Source organism: Pleurodeles waltl, chromosome 9 (genome assembly GCF_031143425.1).
Source record: "Pleurodeles waltl isolate 20211129_DDA chromosome 9, aPleWal1.hap1.20221129, whole genome shotgun sequence".
Classification (NCBI taxonomy): Eukaryota; Metazoa; Chordata; class Amphibia; order Caudata; family Salamandridae; genus Pleurodeles; species Pleurodeles waltl.
This window is the reverse complement of record NC_090448.1, coordinates 998,788,701-998,808,867: the sequence shown is the minus strand read 5'-3', so window position 1 is coordinate 998,808,867 and position 20,167 is coordinate 998,788,701. Positions and strand designations below refer to the sequence as shown.

The 20,167-nt window shown below is 41.9% G+C and overlaps 1 protein-coding gene across 1 annotated transcript in view; it reads left to right on the top strand.

The window, feature by feature from the left end:
• Positions 1–1,320: 1,320 nt before the first annotated feature.
• RAD51 (RAD51 recombinase) overlaps positions 1,321–20,167 on the top strand; it is a 147,786-nt gene continuing 128,939 nt past the window's right edge. The window contains exon 1 of the mRNA XM_069208568.1: positions 1,321–1,453. The gene's annotated coding sequence lies outside the window, so the exon portion shown is untranslated. The remainder of the gene's footprint in view (positions 1,454–20,167) is intronic.

Genomic DNA, 20,167 nt, shown 5'->3' with positions numbered 1-20,167 from the left:
GGGATAAGAATCCCCAAACTTATTTTGAAGGCATGACTGAAGCATGTATTTGCATGACTTTATAGCACGCTCATTTTACAGCAAGAGTACCGATAGTTTCCTTGCACCTTTTTTACAAACTGGCATGAGAATGCATGCATAAAAGGTTTTAAAAAAATAATTTCCATTTACTCACCGATATCTCACGTTTAACGAGAACCTTTTTATGTTGTTATTCTATTATATATGTTGTCCTCGTCTTTCTGCAGGGCACAGTGGCATGCCTCCAGACTAGAGCAAAAAGACATATAGTTGGCATTTTCTGTCCCTCTCCTATACGTGAGTCTAACTACTGAAGACTTACTAGACATTACTGACTGCCTTAAAACAATGAAAAATTCTGAAATAATGGGGTGTATCTCAGTCCTGTTGAAAACCCAGGACCCCATGAGGGCCCAACATGTTGACTAATTCTAGACTAGAGTGATTCTAGACTAACTCTAGATTACGGTAATTCTGGACTAGGGTAATTCTAGATTTGGTAATTCAAGACTATGATAATTCAAGACTAATTATATGGACAGTAACCCTTCTCCACATGACCTGAAATTTTAACTTTTTAAATGGCACCAGTGGGACCCCACATAAAGGGATACAGGGGTAACCACTAGGTATTTTTACATATTTTTATATCAACTTCCCATTAGGTCTAGAAACGTAAGTGTTCCTTGAAAGATGGTTGAACTACCTGGTTTTTAGGGACCAGGGTGCGTCCCGACGATTAAGCAGGACACCAATAGGGTGTGTGAGGGTCCTACATAAAAATGTTTAATACTCTCGCCGGACCAAATAGACGAAGCTATTTTAGTTTAGAAATACTTATGATCTCAAGGTGGTGGGATACTTTGGTTGTGAGGAAGTTCAAAGGAACGCCAGATACTGCATAACGCGCATAGCATGAACGGACTACTACAAGTACCTGACTAGACAGAATTTTAGCATTAAAAAAAACACCTTTCCTTAATTGTTGTCACCTTAGCCTCAAACGGAGTCCTCTCTCCACCAGGAGCAGAGAAAAAAGCTCGGCCTAACCTACACGGCATATTAATACAGCCATGTGTTTTATTCTTCCTCTTAGAGAGATCAGGGGCACAACAATGTCACGACACTCAGCAAGAGTTAAACACCGACGACGATTTATATTAGTCCAATAAGTTTACGGCACTCTGGCCCGCCTGCTTCCGCTCTTTGATCTTCCGCCCTCTTCCTGGCATACGGGGCCAATGAGGCTGAAGATAGCTGGAGCTGCGGGCCATTCAGCAAGCTGCTGTCATGAGGCGGGGCGTGGCCTCGAGAGGCCAAACTGTTGCCGCGTATTTGCAGTTCACTTCCAACATGGTGTTTGCTTGGTGTGTGAAATGAAAGAAGCCCCGTGTATGTAATTTCCTCTTAATGGGAATTTGGCATCGCACAGGTGAGTACGTCTTTGTAACAAAGAGTACCGCGTGCAGACACGTCCAGGGGAGCTTTTTCTTATTTATTTTTTAGGACTGACACGTTATTTGGTGCAGAGGGTGCTCTCCTCCTTAAGTTCAAACGAGGAGGTTTTGAGGAGTGGAGGTGAAGAGTCGGAGTTACTCAGTAGAAGTATGAAATGCTTGTTTTGATTAAGAATGCCGGACTGGGTGAAGGTGTCACCCTATGTGGGCCATCTAGCAGCTTTTAATAGGACGGAGGGTGGGCGAAGACTGTCCTCTATTGGGCAGGGGGGTACCATGTTCTAACAGTGGCTGAGTAGTGCTGGTTGCGTGGCCTCTGACAGTTAGAGCATTATAAAGACCGGTTTGTAATTTTATTTATGTAACGCTTACTACCTCTGGCAAGGCATTGAAGCGTTTGTAGTTGTATTGTGGCTATTACTATAAGGGGCCTGTATTCATGTAGATTTGATGTGTAAGTGTTGTTCCGCAAGTAACAGTAGTTTTACTTACATTTATTGTATTTATGTCTGTCTTGGTTTATAGATTTGACAAGTCTCTTGCCAGCACAGTATATGTAAACAAGCATTTGCAATGCAGTGGGTCTCGTGTTTGCTCAACTTAGAGCTATTAGCCTTGTAAATTCCTAACTGGACTTTTCTTGCCACATAAACTGAAAATAAAAAGTGAAACAGTTGACATAAGCAGGCCGATTAAAAGCATGACAACAGCCGCCATGATTATGAGCGCGAAGAAGAGACGTCAAAGGAAAAAGAAGTTCACTCACAGTCAATGTTATTGGCAAAAGTGCAATTATCCATGTAACAGGGTCTTTGTCCAAGGCGGCAAGAAAACTGCACCAAGGAGGAACAAACGTAAAGCATTTACCTATGATAACAAAGGATTTTTGAAAGGCAAGCCCCTGAATGAGTTACTGTGATGGGCGTTGGGTGGGCATGGTTAAAAGCCCAGATACATACCAACACATCTGAAAAGCAGCGCTTGTGCGGTGCTACGCTAGACATATAAAGGTGCCTTGAATCACACGTGTGGTTTGGGGGTTGTCATTGCTTTACACTGGAAAAATAAATACAGGTACTCCTCCAGTTGATTTTGGTGTTGGGGCAGAGGCAGGTCTAGGAGTCGCAAATTAAAATACAAAGACGTTTTTGATTGCTGTTGAGTACTCCTTTTGCAGTTAATATCCTTTTTCAAGTGAAGTCTTTCGGTACATTTAGTACAACATGTGGTTATTCAATTCATAATTAGTTACTGCGAACCCACTGCAATTAGAGGGACCAGTTATGTTGGACTATGTTGGGTTACCACCGTCCAGTATTAGGCCAGCACTGTATGGACTTGACTCAGCGCTGTGTAACACTGAATCAGTAATCTTGGCTTGAATATGTGATATCGACCACTACTATTCGATATTGTATGATCTTGGGCCAGGACTTAATTGGTTAATCACTGTCCATTACATTTAAACGTACAAGTGAAGGCAGACCATTATTTTTAGTTCGGGGAATTTAAGTACAAGTTGACAGGTCAAAAGCTACACGTATCAGCAAATGTTTATTCTTGGTCTAGTGCTGTATGATGTTGGATTAGGAATGTGCAATATTGGTTCACAACTATATGACCTTGTCCTACACTGTGCGATCTTTGACCAGTAATGTGTGGGTTTGGCTCAAAGCTGTGTGACTTTACGCGTTGTTTCATTTTGGGCTACTGTTTTGATTTTATATTGCTTTCTTCTTAAGACTTTCTCCAGTATGAAATTTAATATGAAAATACAATTATTTCAATATCTCCCAGAGGTGTTCCCAATGTGTTAGTATTGATGCAATTTTATTTATTTATTTATTTATTTATTTAATTTGAGGGGTCATGTCCACCCCCTCCACCCCCCATCCCATCCATACTACAGTGGAAAGAAATTAGCGTGTGGCTTCTGCAGTGCAACTTCAACATCTGCACTTACACAACACTGTTTTCTCAAGTTTCTCTTTTTAACCGGAAAGTAGCCCTGAATACTCTACTACCTTTCAGCAGCACAATTTTAAGAGGTTCCTTGTTTGGAGATATTCATCCTCATTAGGTTGAGCATTGCAGCGCGCAAGCGCTGCTTTTCTGACTTGTTGGTAAGTATCTGGGCTTTTAACAACGCCCACCTCACGCCCATCACTACCACTCGTTCGTGGGCTTGCCCTTCAAAAAATACTTCAATGATATTGGTAAATGATTTACCTTTGTCCCTCCTTGGGGAGGTTTTGTGACCGCCTTGGCCATTGCCCCTGTTACATGGCTAATTGCACTTTAGCCGATTAATTTAACTGCGAGCGAACCTTTTTTCCTTTTGTGTGTTTTCTTCACGCTGATGCTCATGGCGGCTGTGGCACTGTGAATCGGCTCCCTTATGTGAAACTGTTTAAGTTTTAATTTTCAATTTATGTGGCAAGAAAAGTCCAGTTAGGAATTTACAACACTAATAGCTCTAACTTGAGCAGATGTGAGACCCGTTGCTTTGTAAATGCTTGTTTTCCATGACATTCAACCGGTAAATAGCAAATTGACCCTGGTTCCCTCTTGAGAACCACTGCTGTTTCTTCTTTTTTGGCATGTGTTCTAGAGCACCTGCTTTCAGACTTTTTTTTAAATTAGAATATCTGACAACTATAACAGTAGTTAAATCAGTCTTCTCCAATCAGTAGTTTGTGAGCTCGTGGTAGCCCTCCTGTGTGCAGCCCTAAAAACTAAATTAGCTTTTATCTATTTGAAGTAATATAGTAATACCATCACTAAAAAGCATGTAATCAAGACGAAAAATATCTTATTTTCAGATCTCAAACTGATTTTTTTGGAGAAAAATGGTTAAAATTCCAAAATATATTTAAAACTGACATTTCAGTGATAAATCTTGTGGTGTTGAGGAGCCATTACTTATTACTTGCTGCAAGGTGCATTGCAGCTATTGCTGTTATATGTTAACCAATTAGAGACATTCCTCATTAACAACGCCTTTTTTGGGGTCGAGAGCACAAGCGCTCCGTCCCTGTTGTAATTTCTCTTTGGGCTTTTAACCACGCCTATGTCACGCCTGTCACTTTCATTGGTTTGTGGGCTTGCCTTTTAAAATCCTCTTGATTTCATTAGTGAAAGGCATGCATACGTCATGCCTTTTCTGATGTTCAACCAGCCAACTACTGAAAACATACGAGGCTCCATGTTTTCAGCTTGGTTTCTGCACTATTTTATCTTTTTATTTTCCATGCAGCGCAATTGCACTGGGTTTCACATAAATCACGCTTGTTTTTTTGGGGTTTCAATTTCAGCACGATCATGCTGGGTTTTACATAGCACAATTGCACTTGTTTTGTTACTTTCAATTTATGTGGCAAGAAAAGTCCAGTTAGGAGTTTACAATGCTAATAGCTCTAACTCGAGCAAATGCGAGACCCGTTGCATTGCAAATGCTTGTTTACATTATGATTGCCAACCATACCTGATGAAATGAGGAGATCATTGTAGATTATCCTGCATTTGGTTGCCACTAACGTAATGTTTTCTGGTGTGGTCATAATTGCAGTTCTAACAATATTAGTAGCTCAGGATGATTTTACTTGAACGTAAAAGGAGCTTTATTACAGAAAAGGTTAGAGATCCCTGAATTAAATAATTGTTCATTCAGTATTAAAGATAGTACTGTTTCTTGCCTAGGAAGCATAGGCTTAAAACTTCATCATGGGGAAATACTTTTTTTGTTGTTGCTATTTTTGAGTACCTCGGAACCCAGCTTGCCCGTGCTCTTGTTCAGGATGCAGCTGGTATAGTAACACAGTCCATTGCATTTATATAAAGTGGACACACTGGACCATGCCAAAGGATCCTTAGAACAAAGTTGTCAAGTTAAGAGCTGTGCCCATTAGACAGTACTGTGTTTGAGTGATGTTAGATCTGCACACTCTTGTAGGCTAGCATTATGTAATAAATAGCCAGCTCTGTGGGCTATTGGGCACAGGAAGGTTAGTGTATGAAGTTGGGTCAATGCTGTATATTGTCGTAGCAATAAAATAGGGTTTATCTTTATTTCAATTATAAAAATATAATCATAAAATTATAAATTAATAATCTTGTTCCAGAACAGGACACTTTCCAAAAAGCAGCAGACCCCAAATGCCACTGGCTGATCACCCAATAAAAGCAAATGCAAGAATATAGGCCTGTGTTGAGGAAAAACCCTTACCTTAAGAATTGGCAAAAGGAACCTTCGACGCACGGGGCCATAAAGCTCATAAAGGACTAGATGTTCCAAGGTCTGAGGCGATCCATTATCACAAGGGCAAACGAATATGCAAGATGTAGCGAACTGCCCAGGCAGAAAACAGAGACGTGATCTAATGGAGCCCAAGCTAAAGCTCGTAAGAAGCAATCTCTCCCATGGCTAACTGACCCAGGTGAGATGAGGATTTCAAGAATGGAAACACTGACTGGGCTGGCCTGCTCAGAGCCAGATCCACTCTACGCTCCTTTGCATGGGAGAAGAATAAATCCTTGGCCCTTTTACCATATTCTTTAAAAAGCAGGTGCAGAGTAGATAATAACTCTGGCAAACCCAGGGACTCTCTTGATGTGAACGTTTCGCACAAACCATATAGTGTGATTTCCCAATGTTTGTGTAAAGTTCTAGATTGTCCATGAATTTAACAAAATGGTCAACCAAATAGTTAAAGCGATAAGGGGTGCAGGAGAGAAGGCCAGTGTCATCAGCATACTATAGGGTTGGTACAGGTGGCAATTTAATTCTAGGCATAGCTCTCCCTTTCTCCATCAAAAAGCTATTTAATCCATTAATATAAAGGAGAAAGAGGATAGGCGCTAGTACACAACCCTGGCGAACGCCCCTTGGGATACTAAAGAAATCTGAACATTCCCCTCCCTGCTCATACCTAACACACACATTGACATCAGTATGGAGAGTCCAAATCAAGGGAGACCCAAATATCCCAAACTTTTGATCAATTGACCTGGTCGAACACAGATCTTAAAACCATGAAAAGCCAAGTACAGGGCTCCCTTTTTGGCGATCACATATTTACCAGTTATCAGGATTAGGTTCAAACATTACTCCATTTTACCTCTCCCTTCCCTAAAATCTGTACTGGGCTGGACAAAGAATATTATTATCTTGCGCCCAGTCCTCTACGCAATGCAGGGCAACCCGGCCCAAAATGTTGACCACTGAATTAAGCAAGGAGATTAATGTCCGGGTCTTGTCTATTGCCGATAACTGTGGACTTTCAAGATTTCAGAATGTTTTCTATAGACATTGTTTAAAAATATTGGTTAGTATTGGGTCCCACAGCAGGATATCCGCTTTGAAAAGGTCCATAGGGATGTCGTTGGGTCCTGGAGCCTTATTAGAGGTACTAGCTAGATTGGCAGTACGGATTTGCTCAATTCCAAACGGAAGACCCAAGGAAGGCGAGGATGTCCCCACAGGATCAGGCAGACCTTGGGTCGTGCTAACAGCATATACCCCATTAAAATGTTGCACCCACTGAAAGTGGGTAATTGTGACCCAACTTATTCATTAGGGCAAGGAGGAGTCTCTTTGCTATTAACAATTTTCCAGAAGCACCTAGCATCCCTAGATTGACAATTCGATAGAAGGCGCTCCCACCGATCCTCTTTCAGGAACCCTGATGTCATTTTTATAAGCAGATCTAGACAAAGTGATAGCTTGCGGCTCTCAAGGGACAGCTTTAAGTATTAAAAGCAAGTGTTTATTGGCAACCCTACGGTTATTGTCAAACAAATTAGAGCCCGACATCTCAATCATGTGGAATTAACAGAGGTGATTAAAGAGCAGAAGGCCTCTATAACACTGCTAGCTGGAGCTCCCCACTTTAACAGAACCTCTGAAATTAAAGTAAAATTAATGAAAACAATGGCCTCCAGCAGGGTGGGAATAGAAATGTGGCTCCAGTTAATTCTGCAACTCTGGTCTTTGTTTGTCAAATTCTTTAGACCGGGCACATAAACAACCAGATCAGCTCCTGGTATAGCCAGTCCAATCTCAGTTTGGTTATGATCACTAAAACCGGTTTCATGAACCGTGCCAAAAGTAAGCTGATCATCTAGGGGCCTAAAAACAAACACAAGAAATGGTTGTTCCTCTGCCCCGCACAACGAAAGTTGGTTTTGGATCCACAGGTACCATCCCCTGGCCAGGGCATTAGACAAACCAAAAGACCCTACAGCCAGAAAAAGCTGCCTACCTCTAATATCGGACAACAAAGGTCAGTGCAAGATGTCTTCTAACAGGAAAGGATTTGAATTGGGCCAACTTTGACCCATCTTAGCATTAAAATCTCCACCCAGCAAAACATTAAACGATTTGAGGTATAACTGGGCCCAGAGCTCCAGGGTTGAAAGTGCTTTAAACAAAGTTTCAATCTGGCAGCCATCCTCCCAAACAGCATTATAAAAATTAATGACAAAAAATTGAACACTTTAGAGACTACAACTCACAGAATTTGGATAGCGTTATGTCTCACCGGGATAGGAAATGCCCTAATGAGCTTATTGACACGAACAGGGCAGCAAGACGTCCTCGTTCTTGAGACTCATGAGAAGGGAGGGCCAGCACCACAAAAGTTTTGTAACCTTCCAGGGGCAAAACAATTCCTGCGCCCTGGTCTCCTGCAACAGGAGTATATCAAATTGGGTGGCTAACCTAACCCACTCCGGGTTCATTAATTTGCCCTCAATGCCTGCTATGTTCTGACTCAGAAGCCCAGTGATACTTATGTCAAGGCAAGGCACCTCCTCAGTGGAACTCTGAAGGGTGTGGGGGTCATTACCATGGGGGACGAAAAGCAAGGAGTCACAATATCTAGCAGTCAGTCGTTCTCATCCAAACCAGAAAGAGGGAGAAATAAATTGAATGTAGAAAGTGTATTCTGAGCTACCCCCTTGGGATTCCGTGTGTGATATGATATTGGACATATGGTTTGTCATACTAGGCCCACATTTTGTGATATTACCACAATATTTATCTTGCCCCTATTGTGTATATAGATGGCCAGGTCTAGCATGATATAATGATAAAGGTGAGCTTAATGTAGCAACATTAAGTACTGGCAGTTGACAGTATAAATGCATACCATCCTGGTTTAAAAAGGCCAATTTGATGATATATTCAACTTAGTTCTATAAGAGCAGGGTTTTAGCAGTTTATGGTTAACTCTTATTGATAAGGATATCCTACATAATATTGTCTGTGCATGTTTGTTGTCTGGTGACTTGCAATGTAGACAGTGCTTAATTTGTGAAAGAAAGAGCGCTGGTGCTCGCAGCTCCTCAGAAGCATGCCTCTGAGCAATTAAAATACATTAACATGTACATTACATCTCTTAAGTAGACCAGTACCATGGCATGTAGTCTGAAATCCACCTTGTGCATTTTTTCATCCACTACAACCCTGCCACTTTAGCTCACTCGTGCAGGTTTCTGTTTTCTATCCTTGTGATTTTCTATCTTTCTATTACTCTGTCTTTCTGATTTCTGTGGTTTTTTTTTTTTTGGTCTCGCTCTCGGGAAAAGTCTGCTTTTCAAAAATCGGTACCCACATCTAAAAGTGGTGTAGAGTGCAGTGGCGCAAAGTGGTCTAGAGCGCAGTTGCATGGCCCTCCCTGGCTTAAATTAAGCACTTAAAATAGGTAGTCTATGTATGTGAATATGAAACATTTCAATCCATCAGTGCATAACAAGTACACAGTGTGATAAAATGTTTTTCTTGCAACAGTCTTGATTTAATCAGTGATCGCTATGACGTTACACTCCAACTGGCATGATATTGTACTAGTTTATTGAATTAACTGAAAACCTATCCATGGTTGCTGAATTTGAAAGCACCCAATTGGGGTTGACCGAAACGCCTTGATTGGCCTAGATGGATCTTCAGTGTCCCTGCAGAGTGTGAATGAGGTGTGACGGGCTGTCTCTGAGCAGCAAGCCTTTCTTTACAAGGTGACATGTTTTTGAGGTTGTGACCTTCACATGTGCTAATAAGAAATTGAGCGAAGACCTGCAGTAAAGAGCTCCTAAACAGATGGCAAAGAGCCTCTTAAACTAGAGACAATGTTACATACATGTGAGATATATACTAATAGTGAGGCCCACTGCATAACATTAAACAAGTATCTTGGTGGCAATTACAGAGGATGTTAAATGCAAATGTTCTGATCTACATTAAATTACATATACATCTCTGATAACGACTAAGTCAAGGTAGGTTTAGGGTTGGGAACTACTGTTATGGTGGTACCAACTGACCAGAACTGCTCAATGCACTCTCTGAGTTCTTGTTTTTATCATCTTGTCTGATCTGCAGGTCACAAACAAGAGTTTTTGCAGTTGTTTTTAAAATGGCAAATGCTATAAAACTGAGGCATGTTAACTCGTGTGGTGTGGCATGTTACTTGTCAATTTCAGCTGCTACTCCTTTCACTCTGAATGAAGTTTAGAGAATTGAGCAGTTAATTGCTGTAAAGAGATGTCTTTCACGAGCATAACGAAGAGAGGGTTAGGTCTTTGAGCAACAGGGTCACAGCACTTGCCAACCTGAACATCCACCCAACAAAAAAAAATACAAAAAACAAAGAAACGGGAATTGTATACAATTAGGGAAAAAAACTGTCTGGGCCCTTCGTCATACGTTAAAAACAGTTACTGTCCTGCCTGGCCACTCCCGGACATCTGGTCACCCTAGGCATAGATAGACTCCAGCAGCACTGAGCTTGCCTTTCATTCTGCTTGCTAATGGAAAGTACCGCTATTCACAGGGGTGTAGTGTCGGGGGAGGGTGTGGGGGGGGGTTTAACCCCCCCTAATAAATGTATTCACTAGTAAATAGTTGGGTATATGTGCTTTCAGTCGGTTATGGTGAGGTAGCTGTCGGGCTTCACTTAGAATTTTTACATGCACACATATACAAAAACATATACATGCCCGCACACACACACCCTTATGAAGTTATAAAAATTGTCAGTTATTTTAGAATAAATTTTCTTTTAAGTAACCTTGTGTTTTGCTTTCACTAATGGCCGAGCTGACAAAAATCTCTGGAATGCACTTCTTAGTTTGAAGAAGACATTTATTATTACCTCACCACGAGGTTCCTAAAAAACGAAGGAGATTAGTAGGTCGAAAGCACCCGTTTAAAAATAGTCACAGCAATGAAAGGATAATATATCAAAATGATTCTCAACTACAATGTACACAGCTAATATCTGTGATTATATTATAGCAGAATTGTAAAGCAAAGGATAAAGAAAAAATTCATCACCATAGGGCTTGCCATGCTCTTCATTTTCTCATGCCAGCAAGAAGATGACCCCTGTTCAACTGCGAGAATGAGATCCTCACCCTCACGGGAAAATGTCAGGCATTTGAAGTCCAATCCTGACCGAGGTCTCGGAAATTCCCTCGCTACTGAGCAGGACCACCTCTTTTATAGTTTTAACAACCATGTAAAGAGCCTTCTAAAGGCCCTCCCCTCTCAGATGGAAATATTCAAACATGCTGGTTACTGTAGGTCAGAGTTGGAAGAAAAACGTTGAAAACTGGGCAGCATTTCAAGGCTCTCCTTCCAAGGTCGCACCTTTCCCTGCACTGTAGAAAACAAAAAATATGTACTTTCTTATCATGAACTATTCGTGTTTGGTGAGAGAAATATGGAAACAAAAGCTTAGTTTACCATGTGGAAAAACACAGCTCAACTGCAATGTCTCAACTGCAGTGTCTAACGCCATGATAAAGCCAATAGGCAGCTAAACTGAATACAAAATGTAATCTGCAACTGGTGAACACTGAACAACTAATATGCACAGTGGTGCAACACAAATTCAGAGGTCAAACACATCCATTTTTACTACATTTCCACCTTCTGACCAATGACTTTGTGTTCATTTCTCTTATTTAATAAAAAAAAAAACAGCATAAGCAAATTAGGTTTGCATTGTATAAAGCAACATAATGTAATAATAAACGCAATCACTGTAAAGCAATGGAAGTGGATTAACGTAGTGATCTTATAAACCTTTAAATCAGACACACCTAGAATGAAAAGACTGAAGCTTATGCACTCTGAGTGGGATAATAACTGATTGAATAGTGTCTCCAGGACAGCAAGTTGGTGTAGAATTAGATGGCAACATCATGAGTTCTAATCATGTAAAGGTGAAAGCTGAAAGGTTTGCTGGAATGTAAGTGAAAGTCAGGTCTCCACACGAAAAACAGCCAGTCAACTGGCAATTTGGCTTAATGAGACTGGCAGCAGTCATCAGATGATAACAAGCCATGGGTTAGTTCCAGTGGAAGAATGTAATCAAACAAGTTGACAGAACATCCATGGTACTCTATATTGATCCCATGCAGAACTTGAATCAATGATGCAATTTGCGCAAAATGGATCCATAGGTTTTATACTTTGAAAAACTTTGTGCAACGCTCCTGCTGCTTTTAATCAGGTTCAAGTTGGGGGTGCGGTCCTTCCCCTGACCTCACACGCAAACGCCCGAAGGGAGACCACACAGCACACTCATGGTCAGTGGCAAGTCGTAGTAGGATCCGTAAAAGAAACAAGTATGACTTTTCTTGCAAATAACATTTGTCATCTGCAATGTGCTCTCCTTTTTCCTTAAGGAAAAAGGGCTTATTGGAGCCCTTTGCTATAATTTCTGCAGGTTCTGGAGGGCCATTTGGGGATTCAACTCGCATCTTAGCACTGAGGTTTTTATCTGCTGCACCACAGCTTCCCTTTCCTTTTACTGTCCGAAGGGCTGGGGCAGTCCCTTTCCTTACCAAACCTCCATACACTGCGCTTATAATAAGTTGGACAATTCTGTCTCCAATTTGAATAAGTCAACTTCTCCACTATTTAACAGAATAACTTTGATTTCTCCTTGGTAATCAGCATCAATCACTCCCCCTAAAACCTGAATACCTTTTAAGGGCCAATCCGGATCTGGGAGCAATCAGTCCATAATGCTCTGGGAGAATCTGTACTCCAACACTTGTTTCACACAATGCGATGTCTAGGGGTTTTAGTCTGTAAGCTTGTGAAGCATGTAAGTCAAGACCTGCAGATTCAGGTGTGGCTCTGTAAGGAGCTAAAGCTCCAGGTTTTATTTTCCAGTATGTGATGGTATTGGTGGCCACATGTGACTGTATTTGCAAGGCTGGAGTTAACATTCGCATCAAAGGTGTTTCAGCATTTGTTAATGGTATATTGTTCAGAATCTGGAGGGCTTCATTTAAATACTCTCTCCAGTTTTTCAAAGTTCCATCAGATAATTTTTGCAATTGAGCTTTCAGTAAACCATTCATTCTCCCAATAAGTCCTGAGGCCTGTGGATAATAAGGATTAGGATATCTCCACTCATTATTGTGCTGAGAACAGTAGTCCTGTACCAATTTGCCTTTGAAGTGTGACCCATTGTCACTCCGGATCTGGAGTGGTACTCCATAGTATAACATTAACAAGTACAGAGTTCTGATAGTATTGTGCTGAGTAGCACGTTTGCCAGGGACAGCAATCAAGTATCCAGAATAAGTGTCGACTACAGTACAGGCGTGTGACACCCGCTACTAATCGGTAGTGGCCCAATGTAATCAATTTGCCATATCTGTCCTGTAAACTTTCCTCTCCTCAATTGATCTTTGACTGTTTGTGGGACAGATCTCTGTTGTGTGTGCTGACACATAGGACATTACAAAATCACAGTTTTGATCAAATCTAGGGTAATGTGCATCCCTCCAATCTCTGCCTACTTGTAAGTTGCTTTTTCTCCCAAATGTTTACATTTTTGGTGCGCCCACTTAGTCATCCCCACCAAGTCACAATTCTGGGTTGACACGTCTGCCTCTGAACTTTTGTCTTTGACATCTGCATGGCAATTGAACCAGCGTTCTAGTGAGTCGTTGGGACAATAAGCATCTATGACTTTACTCTGTTTTAACATTTCCCAAATTTCCTGCCACAACTCTTTGCTACACACTTCCTTTGAATGAATGAACCAGTTATGTGCATGCCAGTTGGAAAGCCCAAACGGCTAATCCATTGGTAATGAACCACAAATCAGTGTAAAAATGTCAAGTCTCAGGCAGCTCTTGCTTTAAAGTCTGACACACATTGTACAACTCTGGATATTGGCTACTTTTTTCCTTCTCCTGTGGTAGACAATGACTTTTCAGTAACTGGATTGAATGACACTGCTTTCCAATGTCTTTTAGTGCCCACATATTTGAATGAATCTTTAATAAAATGAACATGCTCCTATCCTATCCTCAGGGGATACGAAATCAAATGGTGCACTCCATTTCACTGGTGACTCCTTTACCTGTGGAACTCACTGCACTCTCTCCTCATCCTGTACAGGGGCTTGTGACACCTGTTTATGTAGGGCTGCAGTGCCTATCGGTCCTACTTGAGCCCTGTCTTGTATATACCAGATCCATTGTATGATACTAGCCTCTTGTGCATGTCCTATACGGTGAGATTTAGGTGAATTTACCACCCACTGCATGACTGATATGTCAGGTTTCAGAATTACATTATAATTTAATGTGATTTGCTCAGTATCCACTAGAGCCCAAAAACAAGTCAAAAGCTGTTTTTCAAAAGGAGAATAGCGATCACCAAAGTCAGAGAGTTTTCTAGTCCAAAGCCCCAGGGGCACCCTTGTCCTCCCCTTCCTGTTTCTGCCACATACTCCAGTTTGCATATTGTCCCTGAACAGTTACATGTAACTCAATGTTTCCACCTTGCACTGTACACAAGTCTAAAGTCCGTTGGATTATTTTGTTTGCCAAATCAAAAGCACACAGCTGCTCATCACTCCATTCAAACTCATGTTTTTTCCTAGTTACTTTATACCAAAGCGTTAAGATTTTGCTCAGTTGAGGGCTATACTGTTTCCAAAAATAAAACAATTTCATGGAATTCTGTGTCTCCTGCTTAGTGCAAATAGTATCAAACTCCAAAATCTTTTGTTTTACCTGTAACAACATCTCTCTATCTTTTGGATTCCACTGAATTCCCAGAAACTGAACATTTTGCGACAGTATCTGTGTCTTGTCTGAATGAATTGTACACATCGTACTTTGCAAAAGTGGTCTGAATATACCAGTAACATCGTTAACTTCTTGCTCAGTGTAATCTTTTAAAGAATGCATTTAAACTCTTGCCAAAAACTGTGGGCTGCTCTGCGCACGGAGAACTACGCTCTTTTAATGAGGCTCACACTGGCCCCCACCTTTTTTAACCTCATCATTACTAGAATGTGAAAAGCCATATTCTCCTGTAACAGCTTCGTAGATTTCAGTTTTATCTTGCAATAATTTGTTTTGGCTAATTTGCTCACGTAAATTCTTATTTTCATATTCTAACTGTTTACACTTCTCATGCATTTTTCTGTAAACAGACAAAAGTATCCAAACCCTCCTGTCAAGAACAAAAGGGACATCATGCTGTTAAAAAAGAACCTTTCCTAAATATGAAAACACTTTAGTTTTATCCAAGCACCCATCCTAAAACTTAGAAAGTCCTGATAAACAAGAAAACATGTTTGTCACAACATCATAAGGCAGTTTAATTTCAAATGCATTTTCAAACATGGTTTGTGGTGCCTCCTTTAATTCTCTATCCCCCAAAAATATTTACACTTTTAAATGGTGCACCTCCAACCCCCCCTTTTTTTTTTTTTTTATCCTGCTGACTACGCCAAAATGTTTTGCTTTCACTAATGACCGAGCTGACAAAAATCTCTGGAATGCACTTCTTAGTTTAAAGAAGACATTTTTTATTACTTCACCACGAGGTTCCTAAAAAAAACTGAAGGAAATTAGTCGGTCGAAAGCATACATTTAAAAATAGTCACAGCAATGAAAGGAAAATATATCAAAATGATTCTCAACTGCAATGTACACAGCAAATATATGTGATTATATAATAGCATTATTGCAAAGCAAAGGATAAAGAAAAAATAATCACCGTAGGGCTTGCCAAGCTCTTCATATTTCTTATGCGAGCAAGAAGATGACCCCTGTTCACCTGCGAGAAAAAGATCCTCACGGGAAAATGTCAGGCATTTGACATCCACTCCTGACCGAGGTCTCGGAAATTCCCTTGCTACTGAGAAGGGACACCTCTTTTATAGTTTAAAAAAACATGGAAAAGAGCCTTCTGAAAGGCCCTCCCCTCTCAGATGGAAATATTCAAACATGCTGGCTACTGTAGGTCAGAGTTGGAAGAAAAATGTTGAAAACTGCCCATCATTTCAAGGCTGTCCTTCCAAGGCCGCACCTTTCCCTGCACTGAAGAAAACAAAAAATACGTACTTTCTTATCATGAACTGTTCGTGTTCGGTGAGAGAAATACGAAGAAACGAGCTTAGTTTACCATGTGGAAAAACACAGCTCAACTGCAATGTCTAATGCCACAATAAGCCAATAGGCAGCTAAACTAAATACAAAATGTAATCTGCAACTGGTTAACACTGAATAACTAATATGCACAGTGGTGCAACACAGTCAGTGGTCAAACGCATCCATTTTTACTACACCCTAACAATTTGCACTGCTATCCTTCCCACTGCCCCTTAAGCCCCCCCATGCTCTGCTTCTTAAATAATGAATTTTACTGTGGTATATCAGTGTGATTTTTGGGGAAATTTGAAGTCCAAACTCCTCCAGCCCTACTGATCAAGTTACGCCCCTAGGTACTCGGTCTGACAAAAAAGTAGTTGCTGGTACTCAGCAGCTGTGAGTACCAGCCCATTTAAAGCCTGGACGAGACCCATTCAGATATTTGCTTGCTGGTTGTCATTTACATTTTAGGACTGGTGCACTCCAATTCACTAATGTATACATTTTGAGTGTTTTCATCATTGACTGGTATAGAAAGTATTTTCTATCATAGCAGCCTGACTCACAATTCCAGCTGACACATGGGATATAAAAGGTCTCTGAGCCGTTATTAGATCGAGCGCGCAAGCACTCTGACCTGTTGTAATCTATCTGTGGGCTTTTAACCACGTCCACCACTATCAGTCGTTCATGGGCTTGCCTTTCAAAAATCCTTTATCATTGTAAATTCTTTGTTTGCCCCTCCTTAGGGCAGTTTTGTTACCGCCTCAGCCATCGACCCTGTAACCTGGATAATTGCAAGTTGTCAAATACATGTGGCTACCAGCGAACTTCTTTTTCCTTTTGTCTCTCTCCTCGTGCTCAAGTCATCTGTGGTGCTTTGAATCAGTTTGCTTATGTCAATTGTTTTATTTTTGATTTTCAATTTGTGGCAAGAAGAGTCCAGTTAGGAATTTACAACGCTAATAGCTCTAATTCGAGCAAACTTCGTAGAAAACCGCATTAGCTGACTGGAGCCATCTTTCAGTTCTTCTTTTGTGGACTTGTTTTACTCTGGGAGTGTACACAGGCCAATCTAGATACCCATTGTAGTTAGGCAGCCAAGAAGTAACACTCAAAGTCAGGAAGGCCAAATCTCTGTGGGTCATTTCAAGGTGATCATTGCTACTTAGCAAAGGCCAGATGTGATGCCATAATAGCATACTGATGTAATAATCCAATTCTGTAAAAAGGAGTGAGGAAAAAGTAAAGTAAAGATTGTTTTTATTTTTTTTCACAAATGTTTTATTTATGCTTTTCAACACTTTCACATACAGTAAGTGGGAAAAAGTAAAAACAAGTGCATTCATACACAGTATGGCTGGTCATAATATAAGTTTAAACTATTTCGTTAGCATACAGACATGTCTGATAAGAAGTCTCACGTCACTATTAAAACCTTTATTATTCAGATGCCCTCTCCGACCCATTATCACTGTCCTCGCGGGCAGCAGCACATGCAACTTCTGGCTCACCGGTTTCTTTACCTATTAAATAGTGTTTGTCGGTGTCCCAATAGTTCGTAAGTTTATGAGTTGATGGCAGTAATTAGCTATATACATCTGTTTGCGTGTTGCACTATACCAGGTCTCTGTGCCAATCTACAATTGTCGGCACCGGGCCTCGATCCCACCTCATAGCAATTTGTTGCTTGGCTAACAATAAGCCAATGGCCAACAACCGCCTGATTGATTTCGGTATGTCTCCATCCCACCCCAGAAGCGCCAAAACAGGCTTGCAGCTAAGTGTTTGCTCACATATCGCCTCCAGTTCCTTAAAAACTAGCACAGAGAATCGCTGCACCCGCGCACACACCCTGGACATGTGAAGAAAATCTGCGCGGTCCGCACCGCACTTGGGACAGGCTGCGCTGTTGCGTAATCCGTAGCCATAAAGTTTAAGGGGAGTATAGTATACCCTGTTAAGGTATTTAAAGTGGATCAGGCGATGTCAAACATTCAGGGAGACAGAGCGAGTCAATTCGCAACAGCGATGCCATTGCACATCTGTAAGCTGTATCTCCAAATCCCTCTGCCACGCGAGCCGAGCTGTATTTAGATCGTTAAGGCGCGCTGTCTACGTGTGTGCATATATACATGATATAAGTCTCTGGGGCTGATCGCATGCCAACACCGCAGATAAAGCCAGCACACCCGGCGGTTCCTGCATGTCTTCCTCCAGGTGCGCTGCTATGGCATGTCTCGTCCGGAAGTATTGATATTGGAGCAGCGCGGACGTTCTGGGGACCCTGTCACGCAACTCTTCCCATTGCCTCATGACCCCCTTCTCAAATAGATCCCCCATATTGACGATACCCAAACCATCCATGGCTCTCACCCAGCTCTTATCCTGCCACAGCACAAATCAGGCGCACCACCCCAGGGGCACATGTGGTGAGTACAACGGAGCCAGACCTGCGCATGTAAGAAAGGAACGCCAAGCGCGTGCAACTGAATTCAGAGATACCAGCTCCCCACATTGCCTATCCGGAGTATGAAATAACCTACTCTGCAACGGGGATGCCAGCTCACACCCTATGGGCAAAAAAGGAAGATCCCCAGACCCATGGATCCAAGCATGCGCAGCAGCTGCCCACGCAACCATGTGGTAAGTTTCCAAGTCTGGGGTTCCCAGTCCACCCAGCTTGTATGGGAGTGTCAGAGTTCACCACTTAACTCGGGGCTGTTTACCCGCCCATGCCAACTTAATAAGCAACTTTCTCAAGGCCACAAAGTATGTCTTCAGCAGCGACATAGGTATGTTTTGAAATAAGAACAAAAATTAAGGGCGTACCACCATCTTCGTAAGTGCAACGCCGCTCATCAACGAGAGCAGAAGTCTAATCCACCTCTCTATATCACTGGCTAGGGTCTCTATGTCAGACATGTAGTTATCTGACAGTACCACCTGCGGGTCTGTATGGACCTTAATGCCCAGATATCTAACCGAGCCTGCCTCCCAGAGGAGCGGGAAACCCATCTCTACTCGCGATGTCACCGGCGTAAGGGGGAACATAATGGATTTGCTCCTGTTTATTCTAAGACCTGAATAGGTACCATACCGCACTATCTCATGCAGAATTGGTGCAACATTACGTTGTGGGTTTTAATATACAGTAACGTGTTGTCTGCATAGGTAGAGACCAAAAGGGTGCAGTTGGAAAAGCTGAGACCCTGATGACTGGTATTCTCGCAGAGCACAAGACAAAGGCTCAGCTACAATAGCATAGAGTAGGGGGGACAGTGTACATCCTTGTCTAGTGCCTTTGGTAATAGGAAACGCAGCTGTGACTGTCCCGTTCATTCTCATTCTGGCTGACGGGTCTCTATATAAAGTAGACACCAAACGCATAAATATATCTCCTACTCCAAATTGTCGCAGGACTGCTTGCATAAAACACCATTCCACTGAGTCAAACACCTTTTGCTGCGTCTAAAAAAACCGCAACGGCCCACAATTCCCTGTTTATATTTTGTATGGCACCGAACAGTGTTCGGAGGTTCGTGGTAAGGTTGTGACCTGGCACGAACCCCGATTGCTCTGGCCGCACCATTTTTGCCAGCAATGTGGCCAACCGATCCGCCAATATCTTTGCGTATACTTTAACATCTACATTTAATAAAGATATCGGACGAGAAGATGAGCATTGTGTCCTGGGTTTGCCCGGCTTATGCAGCGCGATTAGCATTGCCTCACGCATAGAGGGGGCCATAATGCCATTCTCACCCATTTCCCCAAAAACCTCTTTTAAATGAGGGAATATTAAGTGTTTAGAGGCTTTATAAAACTTTACAGTGAGTCCATCCAGGCCCGGAGCCTTCTCCTCTGCCATGCCCCCTATTGCTTTATTCATTTCTTCTAGCGTCAGAGGTGTGCTGAGAGACTCTGTCTGCTTCTGCTAATCTCGGTATCTCAATGTGCATTAAGTAGTCTAGTAGCCCCTCTGAGTCCCGAGCGATCTTAGTGGCGTAAAGTGACTGATAATACTCACAAAATCTTTTGGGTATCAATTCTGGTTCCCGGATTTCACTACCATCTTCTGCCTGTATTACTGTAATCAGATTATTATCTCAATTTGGACGAATCACATTCACTGAGGTTGATCCTGGCCTCTCCCCTTCCCCATACACCCGAGCCATAGCATATTTCCCCATGTGTTGAACCTCTGCCCCGCAGTGTCTTGAAATTCAGTCAACTTAGCTCGTATGCGGCCTAGGGTTCGCTCATAAGCGTTGAGC